Here is a 13,573-nt window from a genome sequence, read left to right as displayed (position 1 = left end):
TTGTAAATTTTCCAGTTTTCCTCTTATAATTGATTTGTAGTTTCATACCATTTTGGACAGGAAAGATTCTTAATGATTTAAAACTTAAGTGTATTAAGACTTGTTTTGTGACATATTTTCTACCCTGAAGAATATTCAATGTGCACTTGAGAAGAATGTGTATTCTGTTGCTTTTGGATGGAATGTTCTGTATATGTCTGTTAAGTTCATTTGATCTAATGTGTTATGTAAGGCTAACATTTACTTATTCATATTCTATCTGGATAATTTATCCATTGATGAAAGTGGGGTATTAAAGGCCCCCCCTTATTATTGTATTGCTGTCTATTTATCCCTTTAGTTCTGTTAATATTTGCTTTACTTACATAGGTGCCCCTAAATCCTACCCCTTTCCTATCTAAGTTAGCAATTCTACCTAGCAATCCAAGATAAAAACAGTCATCTGTTCACAATTCCTTCCCTCTCCTTCCACATTTAACAATCTCCAAATTCTGACACCATCTCCTGGATCCCTCTGATCTTCTCAGCTCCTGTCCCCTCTTCTCTACTCTGATCACTTCTGGGCAGAGAAATTAGTTAGCAGGGAAAGACCTTCAGAGCTCTTTTCTGCCTCCAGCACAACTGGCTGTGTTCTCAATGATGACTGCTCTGTCAGCCTCTATCCCTGAACTACTAAAAGTCTCTAACCTATCCTTGATGGACGTGTAGTGCAAGTGAGAAACAAACTGTTGTTTCAAGCTACTGAGATTTGGGGTTTATATCTTACCCAGGATCCCTTGGGTCTATCTTGATTTCAACATCTGCACAAACTACTATAACAGCCTCCTAGCCAGCATCTCTTCCTCTACTCTATATCCCCTATTTCTCCAAACTGCTACCTGAATTACCTTGGTAAAACAATGTCTGATTAAATGGAAATCTGTTCCATTTCTCTGATTAAAATCTTCAGAGTTTCCTCTTTACCTTAAAATATTCCATATTCTTTAATATAGCTATTAAAGCCTGACATAAAATCAGGCTCTATATACATCCTTCTAGCCATTCAAAATACTGCTCCCTCTCCATATGTACCATATTTTTTAGTACTCCTAAGTCTTTGCCCAGGCTATTCTATCTGCTTGAACAACTTTTCCACCTTATACCACTCCACCCTACCTTTGCCTGCCTAGACATACATACATACATACATACATACATACCCCTAGTCAGCTATCCCTCCCATTCTCTCAAGCAGCTATTAAAGTTGGGCTCTCTTCTCAAGACCCCTATTTTACCAACCCCTTCAGTTTTAATACACCAGCCCTCTAACCCAAAAGGAGAAATATCCCACATCATAAGGAATAATAAAGCCCTAAGGCAGAAACGCCCTTAAATCCCTTGGTTCAGATACCAAACCTTTGCCTCTACACCTTTCTTGACCGTTTCCTTCTATCTTAATTAAGGAGATAATTCTACCTCTGCTCTGGCTTTCACCTTCTCTACATACTCAAGAACTTCACTCCACACCTGAAACAACTGTCTGCCTCCTTCTTGAAACTCTCTCCTCTAAGATCCTATCAAACACACTCTATTGGTTTTAAATCTACCTTCTTGGCCTCTTCCATTTTCCTCCATCATTACCAAGCACACATTTAACTAACTAACTGTTCTCCAAGTCTCCTCAGCCTTCAGAGTTTCAGTCTTGACACCATCCTTGGCTGGTCCAAACCCATCACTTCCACTACAGTGTATATACTGTTGACCACCAAATGTGTCTCCAGCCCAATATCTCTCTCCAACTCCTAACTGGTACATCTGACTTCCTATTAGTCATTGCCACATGGTTTCACAGTTACCTCAAATTCAACCACTCTAAAACCAAATACTTCATCTCTACTCCCAAACAAACAACTGCCTGGATGCCCTAATTCATAAATAATGTCACCATCAACCCTGGGATGGAACCCAGAAAACCAGGAATCATCCAAAACTCATCCTTCTCACTTCTATACTCACATACACACACACCCCTCCAAGTCTAACAGATCTACCCACTAAATATCTCTTGAATCTGTTCATCCCTGGCAGGACCACTTCAGACCCTATTTCTTATCTGGATTACTTTGACTCCCCTTAAACTGGATTCCAGTTTACTTACTGATTCCACTCTATTTCCCAGCCTAGTTCCCAAATTCCTAAAAGTAATCTTTTAAAAAAATAATAAATCCTTCAGTAGGTTTCATAAAGACAAAATTCAGACTTTTTAGCCTATCATGTAAGACCTTCAAGATCAGGCTCCTGACTGTCTCCCTAGCCTTTTCTCTGACTACTCCCATAAGCAACCCATGTGTAAGGGCATCCTGCTCCTTGCAGTTTGTCAAAGGCCTCATGCTATTCTGCCACACACCTCCACCCTTTACATACGTAGTTCTGCCCTAGAACTCTCTTCCCCATACTTCACCTGGCTAACTGCTGTCAGCCCTTCAAGATTCAGCTGGAGCATCACCCACTGCCAGCCCTTCCAGATCTCCAATGTGCAAGACCCTGGCTGGGTAGCTTAGTTGGTTAGAGCACTGTCCTGATACACTAAAGTTACAGGTTCGATTCCCCAGTCAGGCACATACAGAAATCAACCAATGAATACATAAATAAGTGAAACAACAAATCCATGTTTCTGTTTCTCTGTTTCTTTCCTTCTCTCTCCCTTCTTCTTTCTTTCTAAAATCAATAAATTAAAAAAAGGCTTTAAGCAGGAGGAAAACAACAGATTAAGTTTTCTTTGGCTAAAGGGTTCAGAAAGAACTAAATGAAAGACTAGAAAGCAAGACTAGGGCAGGAAGGCCAGTTAAAAGCCATCAGTTATCCAGATGAGAGGTGATGTCTCCAGAACTAAGGAAGTCACAATGCTGATTGAGAAAAATGAAAGGATTCAAGAGAGACTGAGCAGGTAAGAGTCTACATAACTTTATGATTATTGATATTAAAGACTCAAATATGACATCCACGTCTCTGGCTTATGCAACTTAGTGGCATCATGAACAGAAAAAAATACCTCAGGAAAAAAATACATTTCAAAGGAAAATAATTTTTTGCTTTGGTCATGTTGAATTTGAGGTACTGTTTGACAGTCAAATGGAGACATTCAAAAGACCACTGGATAGACAAGCCTAGTACTCAGATGAGAGATAAGAACTGGAGAGAGAGATTCACAAATTGTCAGCTTATAGTAATAGATGCTAAATAAGTCATCAGGGTAGCTGAGATGGACAGATTGTGTAGAGCAACATTTTTCTTGTTACTTAAGACAACTGAACAGAGACATTAGAAACACGTGGAATACTTGTGAAAATACAAATTCCCAGACTCCATTCCAAGCCTACTAAATCAAAATCTCTGGGAATAAGACCCAAGAATCTACATTTCATTCATTCATTCATTTATTCATTCAATGTGTGTTGAGTGACTATTCTATTCTAGGCACTAGGAATATAGTAATTATAAAATAAATAAGGTCCTTGTTCTCACAGGGTTTAAGTTCTAAGTATGAATTAGACTACAGACAAGAAAACAAGATAATTTAAGATATTGGCAAGTGCAATGGAGATAATGAAACAGAGGAATGTGATGAAGCACAAGGGGGAGGTTAACTATTTTGTAAAAGGTGAAAGATTTATATGATCTGAAGAGAAACCTGAGTATTAGGTTAACTATTTTGGATAAGGTGGTCAAGGAAAGTCTATGGAGAAATCATTGAGCTGTGACTTGAATGAGAAGAGGTAAGTCAGGTAAAGATGTGGGAAAACAGAATTTCAAGGAGGAAGAATTATAAGTGCAAAGGTCCTGGGGAAGAAAAAAAACCCCACTATGGCTATAGCTAGTATTAACAGGAAAGTGTGGTACAAGGTAAGTCAGAGAGTCTAGTATAGGTCAGATCATGAAGGCTTTTGTAAGCCACATCCTTAACAAATTCTCCAAGAAATATTTATGCTGTTAAGGTTTAAGAACCAGAGGTAGAGAAGGAGAATACAAAAGAAACCCTAAGGAAAACATATATATAAGGGATGAGCAGAAGAAAACATCCAGGAATGCAAGAGGAAAAGTCATGTCAATGAAACATTTCAAGAAAGAAAAGGGACAGTGACACACGGTACAAAAAAAAAAAAACTGAATAAGGATGAAAAGGGGTCCATTAGACTTAACAGGTTCACCATGTTCTTTCCATTGATTTTGATGGCTGCTGGGAGTTGCCTCAACCAACAGCATTAGAAACCCTAAGTGACAACTCAGTCACTTAGGTCTACATTCACCTGCTACCCCTAGCACATTATTTCCTGGAAGTTATCGGCTGGGAACTAGCCTAGATTCTCTTCTTCCCTTTTCCAACAGAATCACAAAGGAAGGGTAAGGCAAAAGAACAATTTCTAAGTATAGAAAGAAAATGTTTTTTAAATTTATCCATTATTAAGTTTGGATTGTCACTGCCTTCCTTACTTTCCTCCTAGTTCTGTCATAAAACTTACAGAAACTTTCACAAGTCTGAACCAACCTTCTCCAAGGGATGAAGAATTACCTAATGTCCATAATGCTGCTCACATACCAAACTCACACATAAATTCTTACAACTGACATGCAACAAAACACTGCCCCTACAAAAAATGTGAACTATGTACTTGGAAAATCTAAACTTTAATATAATAATTAAGAACACTTTAAGGTCCAGTGAGCTTTTAGGGAGAAAAAAAGTATAAATATGAAATATAGTTCTGATCATCATTAATAATTAACACTGCAGCACAAATGTTATCATCATGATATATACCAAAAGCATCCACACAAGGAAGATAATGGACTAAGTGGCAAAGGGAACTCGTTAATGAAATTTAAAGTTTATCCTATACATTAGACAAGAATTGTATAGGAGATTAATGGAGCAAAAGTACTTCTAAAAGATCAAGATATAACTTGATTAGCCAGCAGACCATCTTTCTCTCTTTCCCACTGACTCACAGTCAACAAAAAGCAACTACATAGAAAGAAACTGAGTTCTCAGTTGGGTCAGGACAGCAACGTAGGCAGACATGGCTGTCCTCTTCACACAACCACATCAAAATTACAACTAAAATATAGAACTGCCATCACTCAGGAACATCAGAAATTGAGTTCAATAGAAGTCTGACAACTATGAAATTGAATTGAATGGAAGTCTGACAATTATGCAATTGAAGAAATCACAACCATCCAGACTGGTAGGAGGGGTACAAATGCAAAACGGGCTGGCCCCATACCTACATGGATAAAAATTCAAGAGGGATATTTCGGGAGCGAGAAGTTCCAGACCCACACCAGGCACCCCAATGCCAGGAAGATAAGTCCCCACTTCTGGCTACAAACACCAGTGGAGACTGAGTCGGTGGAGGAGACTGCTGGAGCCCTAAACAATTCCTCTTGGGGAACTGTAGGGTAAATGGAGGCAGTCTGGCTTCCTCACCCAGGTGTCTGGGCAACTAAGGGAAGCAATTTCCCATAACCTTGAGAATGGGCCTGATAAGCAGTGTTCTCATAGCCTTGACACTGTGTCTAATAAGTGTTCCCATAGCCTTGAGTGGGATGGCATGCACAGAATCTTGCTATGTTACTCAATCTATTTTGGCTCTGACGGCTTTATCTCTAGTATTTAAGGGGGTAGGGACTCCATGCTGGGTGCCACACTAGGGGACAAGGGCCACGATGGGTGATAAGAGACATGCAGTGTGCCATTGGGATGCCATGCAGAGGGGACAGGTGACATGCAGAGACATGCAGAGGGACATGCAGCTTGCAGCACTCATGGCTCACCCACTCTTGAATAAAGGCATGTCAAGCATCCCCAAAGCTCCATGAATATTCCATCTGCCTGAATCTCGTGAACCTGTCAGGCCTTGAACGGTCACAACACAGGAACCCACTCATGGATTCACCTATTCAGACTCCCTCCCTCTGAGCTCCAGCACTGGGGTGGCAGCCTGAAGGTCACCAGTAGTATAAAGGGACAGACCAAAGTATCTGGCATTGGGCAAGCAGAGGTCATTGTCCCTTTGCTGGGCCCTCATCTCACAGAGGCAGCAAGCTGGTGCTATATCTGAGATTCCATCAACCTGGCTAACACTGTGTGACTGACCCTGGAGATCCACAGAGGCTCTACCCCACCCAACTTATAGGCTCACCCAAGCTGCTTTTCCATAAAAATGGCTGGTCTCGGCTCCTAAATGCTATCAAACAAGCAACAGCTGGCTTCAGTGCACCCTAGCAGCAGTCAGATTATAGTTACAGCTTGACTTCCCCTGGGAATCTCCAAGCCCAGCACAAGTAGTAGCCATCTCAGACTGCTTTATATGTCAGGCAGGGTGGCCCCAGGCAAAACATGGATGGGGGCTAACCTTGGTCTGCACCACCCAGCAAACCCCAGGGCCAGTGCACCCAGTGAACAGCTACAGATCACGTCAGAGCATCACCACCCTGCCCCTGCACGGCTAATCCTCCATGGAGGGCGGAGGTTGGTGGTCTGTGGTCACAGCCAGTCCTCAAAGCTAACTGGCTTGGGTAAATCCCTCCCACTGATCTGCCAGAAGTAACAAGGCTCAACTACAAGAGGAGGGTGTACTCAGCCCATATGAAAAATACACCTTGAGTACCCAGGTTGGGTGATAGGGGAGGCTGTGCCACTGGACCCTACATGACATCTGCTACATTAGGCCATGCTACCAAAACAGGGAGTCATAGCAGCTCTACCTCATACATAGAAACAAACACAGGGAGGCTGCCAAAATGAGGAGACAAAGAAACACGGTCCAGCCCTGCCTGGTATGGCTCAGCGGATTGAGTGCTGGACTGCGAAACAAAGGGTCACTGGTTTGATTCCCAGTCTAGGGGACATGCCTAGGTTGCAGGCCAGGTCCCTAGTAGGGGGCATACGAGAGGCAACCACACACTGATGTTTCTCTCGTTCTCTTTCTCCCTCCCTTCTTCTCTTAAAAATAAATAAACTCTATTTTTAAAAAAAGAAAAAAAAAGAAACATGACCCAAATGAAAGAACAGACCAAAGCTCCAGAAAAAGAGCTAAATGAAATGGAGATAAACAATCTAACAGATGCAGAGTCCAAAACACGGTTATAAGGATGCTCAAGAAACTTAATGAGGGCCTTAACAGCATAAAAAAGATCCAGTCAGAAATTAAAGATATACTAATTTAAATAAAAAACAATTTACAGGGAAACAACAGTATAGTGGATGAAGCCGAGAATCAAATCAATGATGTGGAACATAAGGAGGCCAAAAAACACCATGCAGAACAAGAAAAAATAATTTAAAAAAAATAAGGATAGTATAAACATCTTCTAGGTCCACTTTAATAAGCCCAACATTCACCTCGTAGGGGTGCCAGGAGAGAAAGAGCAAGAAACTGGAAATCTATCTGAATAATAGTGAAAGAAAACATCCCTGATTTGGTGTAGGAAACAGACATGCAAGTCCAGGAAGCACAGAGAGTCTCAATTATGATGGATGCCAGATGGGAAGGGGGAGGGGAGAATGGGTGAAGAGGTAAGGAGTTTAAGAAGTACAAATAGGTAGTTACAGAATAGCTGTGGGGATGTAAAGTACAGTGTAGGAAAGGGAATAGCTAAAGAATCTTGCATGATCCATGGACATGAACAATGGTGTGGGGATTGCCTGAGGGAAGGGGACTGCTGGGTAGAAGAGGGCAAAGGAGGAAAAATCAGGACAAATGTAATAACATAATCAATAAAATATAATTTAGAAAAAAATAAATAATCTGAGGTCTCTTAAATCCTGCCAATTAACTTTCTTACCTTTATACTTCTCACTCTATAGGATAAAGACCTCAGAATAACTGTATGGGTGCAAAACTATAATTTTTATTTGCTTGCAAAAGATTTTGAGGTCTTCTATGTTTAAAAAAAGAGCTGTAAAACATACTATTGAAAAATGAAATAGTATGAAACATTGAAACTATTGAAACATACCTACTATTGAAACATTGAAGCTATTGAAACATACCTATAGAAAAATGAAATAATCAAAACATTGGTCCAAGTTAAGGAAGAGACCTTACCAGTACATTTAACAACTAGCTTCATTTCTCCCCCTCCCCCCCAAAATACCCAAAAAGGCCTGAAAATTATTCCCCCCCCAAAAAATGAAGTTCTTGACAATTCAGAAAAGTCACAGTATGACAATTAAGTAAGCAATTAAAGGAAATGAAGTGATTTTTGATGCTTTTGTGGTTAACAAACTAAAGAGAAATAGAATAAAATGAGTCCTTTAAAAATACAAAAAGTGTTTTGACTACTGAAAGACATGACTATCTAAAGCTTTTGCACATTTTCTCCTTACTCTCACTCACTCTAGGCCAGGCGCTCCCAATTTGATGGGGTTGTTTTGTTTTTGTTTTTGTTTTTTAGCACAGGAAAGTATTCTAGAAAACTTACTGTCAAAACAAGAAAGCTGAAACAGCTTTCCCAGTATGGGCACAAACACCTGGACTAAACAACTCACAAGATATCCTGCAGAAAAGCAAAAAGAACACCTCGATTTAGGAAGCATCCTAGAATCTTTCCTTTTATACAACCCAAGTAAAAATAATAAAATCAGCCCTGGCTGGTGTAGCTCAGTGGATTGAGCGCAGGCTGTGAACCAAAGCATCGCGGGTTCGATTCCCAGTCAGGGAACATGCCTGGGTTGCAGGCCACGGCCCCCAGCAACCGCACACTGATGTTTCTCTCTCTCTCTCTCTCTCTCTTTCTCCCTCCCTTCCCTCTCTAAAAATAAATAAATAAAATCTTTTTAAAAAAGCTTCTTTAAAAAAAATAATAAAATCACTGCAGATTATTATAATTAAGGGCTTTCTACATTAATTTTTTAAAGTGTTGGAGAAAACAGATAATATGCTAAGGAAATATAAGGAATTCAAAGAGGAGTCAAAACAAATTAAGGTTATGAAATCTTTCCTATCTGTATCTGTTAACAGAAATAAACTCAGACTTAGGAAGCAGTGGACAAAGTAACTTCATTGGAGAGATGGAACAGGTGCTATACTGCTTATAGGGCAACCATGGTAAGAACAAAAGTTAACCCGTAAAAGACCAATAAGTGGAATGCTTTCTACAAAGAGGGTGAGAAGAATACAGCTGGAGGAAAATCCTGAGGCCACTGTGTATGAAGAAGGTCTCTAAAATTAGACCCGCCAACTGTATTCATGCACACATATTCAAGCCATGAGTCCAGTTATTTTTCCTACTTGTAAGCTGGCAGCACATTCCACAGAGGAACACTCAAGAGTCCCTCATCCAATCTTACAAGGAGGCATAGAAAAATCTTAACCGCCACCCCCCCCCAACCTGCCACACACACACAGTTTCACATAATTCTCTCCTCCACACTTCTGGCAACCATGCAACCAAAATGCAACAATTTTTATCACTTCCCCCAAATCTTTTTCCTGAAAGCTTTTCTTGAGTTCATGAAGAGAGCTGGCACAGGAATTAACAGTGCAGCATTCAGAAACCATTACCTACACTGAACTATTGTCAGTACTCAGTATTTATCTGTAAGAGGTGAGAACATGGCGCAGAGTTATGTATCTCTGGGGCTTAAGAAAGATTTCCTGGAAACTTTGTGAAAGGATTTAAAAGTGGACAACAGTTTTTGGTAGAAGCTTTTATCAATCTGCCTAAATTATTTCTGAAATTATCTGCAAAATGAGTACTAGTATATTTCTGATGCTGTTACTTCTTTACATTAATAGTATCCAAATCAGATCTAGTCCGATACAAGATCTCCAATTCTCGCCCCCCCGCACCCCCATCCTACACACACACACACACACACACACACACACACACACCCCATTCTCTCTTTAGCCTGGCAGCTTTCAATGTCCTGGGGCAAAGTTTAAGCAAAAACCTTAGACTTTGCCACCAGCATTCCTACAGAGACTTAAAAGGACTACCTCACCCCTTTGCCTTCCTAAGCTGGAGAACAGTGGCCAGGACTGTCCCAAAGAGAAATCTCATCCAGGTCACTCTGGCCAGAAGGTCAAGGAAGGTAACAAATGCATCAATCAAGAAACAAGAAAGGATAAAATAAATGAGGGATAATCCACAGAACTCAGGGGGCCAGTTCCTTTTATCCTCAGACTTAATATAGAATTTAGTTGCTAAAAATGCCCCTAAAATGGATTTGTGAAAAAAAGGATCAGATGTTCCCCATAACTGAACACTCCACCATTGTTAGAGAAAGCTATTCTTACAGTTTTTGAGCTCAACTATCTACATAAATGAAGGGGCAGGGGGAAGTGCATCAAATCCATATAGCCCAGGCTATAAATACTAATATCTTCAGTCTACTGAAAAATTCAAAGTGGAACCAGCCTCCTCAGCTCTCTGGGGCCAAAGAGGTAAGGAGGTGATCTCTCATCAGGAATGTGAACAAACCTCAAGGGAAGAGCCTGAAGCGGTTGGTAAAAATCAAGCCACATCAGATCTGAGATAATCTTCCTCTAAGAAAGACCACCAATGCCAAAGATCCCTCAAACTTCATCCTCTCTGCCCTCAAAGTGCTTTCATTCAATGATCTGAAAGCACAAGACTTCTATCAAGAGAAATGAGGTGACAACTGACCAAAAAAAAAAAAAATCTCAATTTCTTCTAATAAATAATTTACAAAATCCTAGTGAAAATCCATTCCACACCTCCAAGGACAACCAATCATGACCAGAAATTCATGACAGTGAGATAGTTCAAGAATAAACTCTTCTTTACCTATTCAGTCAAAAAATTTGTTGAGCATTGACTGCATAACAACTGCTAAGTTAAGTGTTAAGGACACAGTTATTAGCAATCTGACTTCATGAAGCTTACTTTCCAATGGGGGAGACTAAAGATCTAGCATGTTATAGGCTGATAAGGGGTAAGGAGAAAAATAAAACAGATAATGGGATAGGGAGTTAAGTAAATGTATGCCACTGTTAGAGTGACATTTGAGGAAAGATCTGAGGAGCTGAGGGCACAAGGCTGTGCAGCTGTGTAAGAAAAAGGTGATCCAGGGATCAAGTGCACAGCCCCTGAGGCAGAAATGCGCCTGGTGTGCTCAAGGAACAGCCAGGAGATCACTGCACACACTGAGGGCAAAAGGGTGCTTCAGATCTAGGACTTTAAAGGCAACTGTAAAGTCTGTGGTTTCTATGCTGAGAGAAAAAAGAAGCCATCTCTTCTTCTGACTCCTTGCTATTAAAGAATAGCAGGCACCCTGCTTTTATATATGCAAATTTTTAAAATTGTTTCAAATTGTGGCGATCTACAGTATAGATCATATAATGAACATAAAGACAGCTGGAACTGCAACTCTGAAATTTGACTTGTTGACAGTTCATCAGACCTTCAAGAAAGGTTCTCAGTTATCTCAAACCTGTGGAGAACAGCAACAGGAGGAAAAAACACAACTGAAGAGTGAACTGAATTAACCTAACCTATCATTTTCTGCCACTAAACTTTTGTGTTGATGCCCCAGGCTCCACAAAGAGGAAAAAAGAAAATACTGGAGGAAGAAAATGAAAAAAAAAAAAAAAGCATTAGTAAGAAAGAAGAGCCACAAAGCTAATTTAAGTGCCAACATGACTATACAAAAATGCAGTAAAATGCTAGGAATTTGTGACATTTTCGAAGTGGAACCTGTCACTTCTCTCCTTCCCAGTTCCCATGCCTCCCACCAACAACCAGAATTCAGGCTTCTCAATTTTAGTTGTCTATTGGAAAAAATATATACAAGAACATTCGTCCAACTGGGATCTTATTTTAAATTTTCCCACACCTTTCTTTGGTTTAATGAACCTCTGGGGCTGTTATCAGTCATTTCTTATCATTATACAAGATCAGTTCACTGTGAGTAAATAAATATTCTGTGGAACTTCTAGGTTAACGGTTACAAATGTAGAAAATTTTTGGCTCTACAGCAAACCGAAATCGGTAAGTTTTCAGAGGCTCGAGTGAGTTTTGGGCTCAGTGCAGGCCCAACTTTTAAGCTCCAGAAACATCTCCCTGCATGTTTCAACTCAAATCTCCATCCCCACATAAACACCGGAATGATCTGAAACACTCTAACACCTTTCCCTCCCATTTTCCCAATGCTCGAAGGAAAAAGGAGTCCCAGGATACACCTGCAGCTAGTCACCCCCAAACACACCACAAGGGCGCAACAGTTTTTAGGTCCCACTGCACAGGCCACAGGTGGTGCCAGCCCCCCCCCCCACCGCCCTCCACCCCGCAACCACCTCCCCACACACACACTCCCCGCTTTTCGCCTGCGCTTTCCCCACATACTCGGGATTTCTCTAGTCTCCCAGCCGTCCTCACCAGAGGTTCCAGCCATCCCACCACCCCCGGCCTGGGCAGCTCCAGCGCAGGGAACCCAGGCCCAGGACCTTGGCCTGCCAGTCCGCGCGGCCGCCACGCCCCCTCCCCACAGGCCGCCCGTGCCATCCGCACTCGGCCGGGAGGTGGCCTCACCTCACGCGGGCCGTGGGGGGAGGGCGCCCCCGTCTCCGCCCGCCGCCCGGGCCCACGGCCGCTCGGCTGCGGCTCGGCCCCGACGGCCAGCGGTGGCGCGCTTCTGGGGGCGGGCTCTTCTCAGCGGGGGTTTACCCAGGGCCCTGGGCAGGGGAGCAGGGGGACTGGGGAGGGGAAAGGGGCTCGGGAAGGAGGGGGAGAGGGGAGAAAAGGGGGGAACCAAACCCGGAAAGGGAGAAAAGGGGGGAGGGGGGAAATCAGAAGGGGAAGAAAGGCCCAGAGTCCGCCCCCCGCTGCGGCCTGCGCGCTACGTCACCACGTCCGGCGTATCGTCACCACGTCCTGCGCTCCTCGCGCGTTTGTGCTTCCCCTGAGCCTCTCCACGTCTGCAGACGCCCCCTATCTGTTCGCCCACCCACCCAGCTGGTACACGCGAGCATACTCGTTGCCTCATTCACTCGCTCCCTCTGTATCTGTGTCTCAAGCTATCGATTCACATCTACTGAAAGCCTTAGTCCACCTTAAACCCATCAAGCTTGTCAGATTCACCCTAGATTTAAACGTAATACTAGTAACTAAATGTAAATTTACAGAGCACTTTCAAAACAAGCCTTTGACTTAGGATAGCAACTCCTGCGCCCAAAAGGGCATGTTTACAATAAATATGTGCAATATCAATGGATAAAGATCATGTAGTAGGTAAATGTTCATTTTTTCTAGGTGTGAAAACTTAATTCTAACTAAAGCAGGTTGAAATCCATCCTATTAAAATCGCTTCTTACCACCACCCCCTAAAATACAGTTCTTTTTCTTGAGTCATCTTAAATTTGCAAACTCCCCCATTCTGTCTCTCCTAGGGAGAATCAATCTATCTGTTATTGGTTACTGGTATTTAGATCATTTACCAACCTCAAAAAAACATCATAGTCTTACAATGATAGAATTTGACCATTAAATATTTACTATGCGACAAGAACTGCAGTAGGTAAAAAATAATTATTATAGTACAATGCAATTGCTGTTAACAGAAGGT

At 41.8% G+C, this 13,573-nt stretch overlaps 1 protein-coding gene and 1 pseudogene across 2 annotated transcripts in view; both read right to left on the bottom strand.

Annotated features, from left to right (window-relative positions):
* Nucleotides 1–12,603, bottom strand: part of LOC123812769 — a 68,065-nt pseudogene extending 55,462 nt beyond the window's left edge.
* The window catches only part of R3HDM2 (R3H domain containing 2), a 159,727-nt gene extending 147,111 nt beyond the window's left edge, over nt 1–12,616 (bottom strand). Inside the window, exon 1 of one of the 2 annotated variants that reach the window (XM_045829614.1) lies at nt 12,541–12,616. The gene's annotated coding sequence lies outside the window, so the exon portion shown is untranslated. The remainder of the gene's footprint in view (nt 1–12,540) is intronic. The other variant, XM_045829611.1, reaches the window with a different exon arrangement.
* Between the last annotated feature and the right edge of the window lie 957 nt (nt 12,617–13,573).

The sequence above is a fragment of the Phyllostomus hastatus genome, unplaced genomic scaffold (assembly GCF_019186645.2).
Source record: "Phyllostomus hastatus isolate PE091 unplaced genomic scaffold, TTU_PhHast_1.1 phas_scaffold_93, whole genome shotgun sequence".
Classification (NCBI taxonomy): Eukaryota; Metazoa; Chordata; class Mammalia; order Chiroptera; family Phyllostomidae; genus Phyllostomus; species Phyllostomus hastatus.
This window is presented reverse-complemented; position numbering and strand designations above follow the sequence as displayed.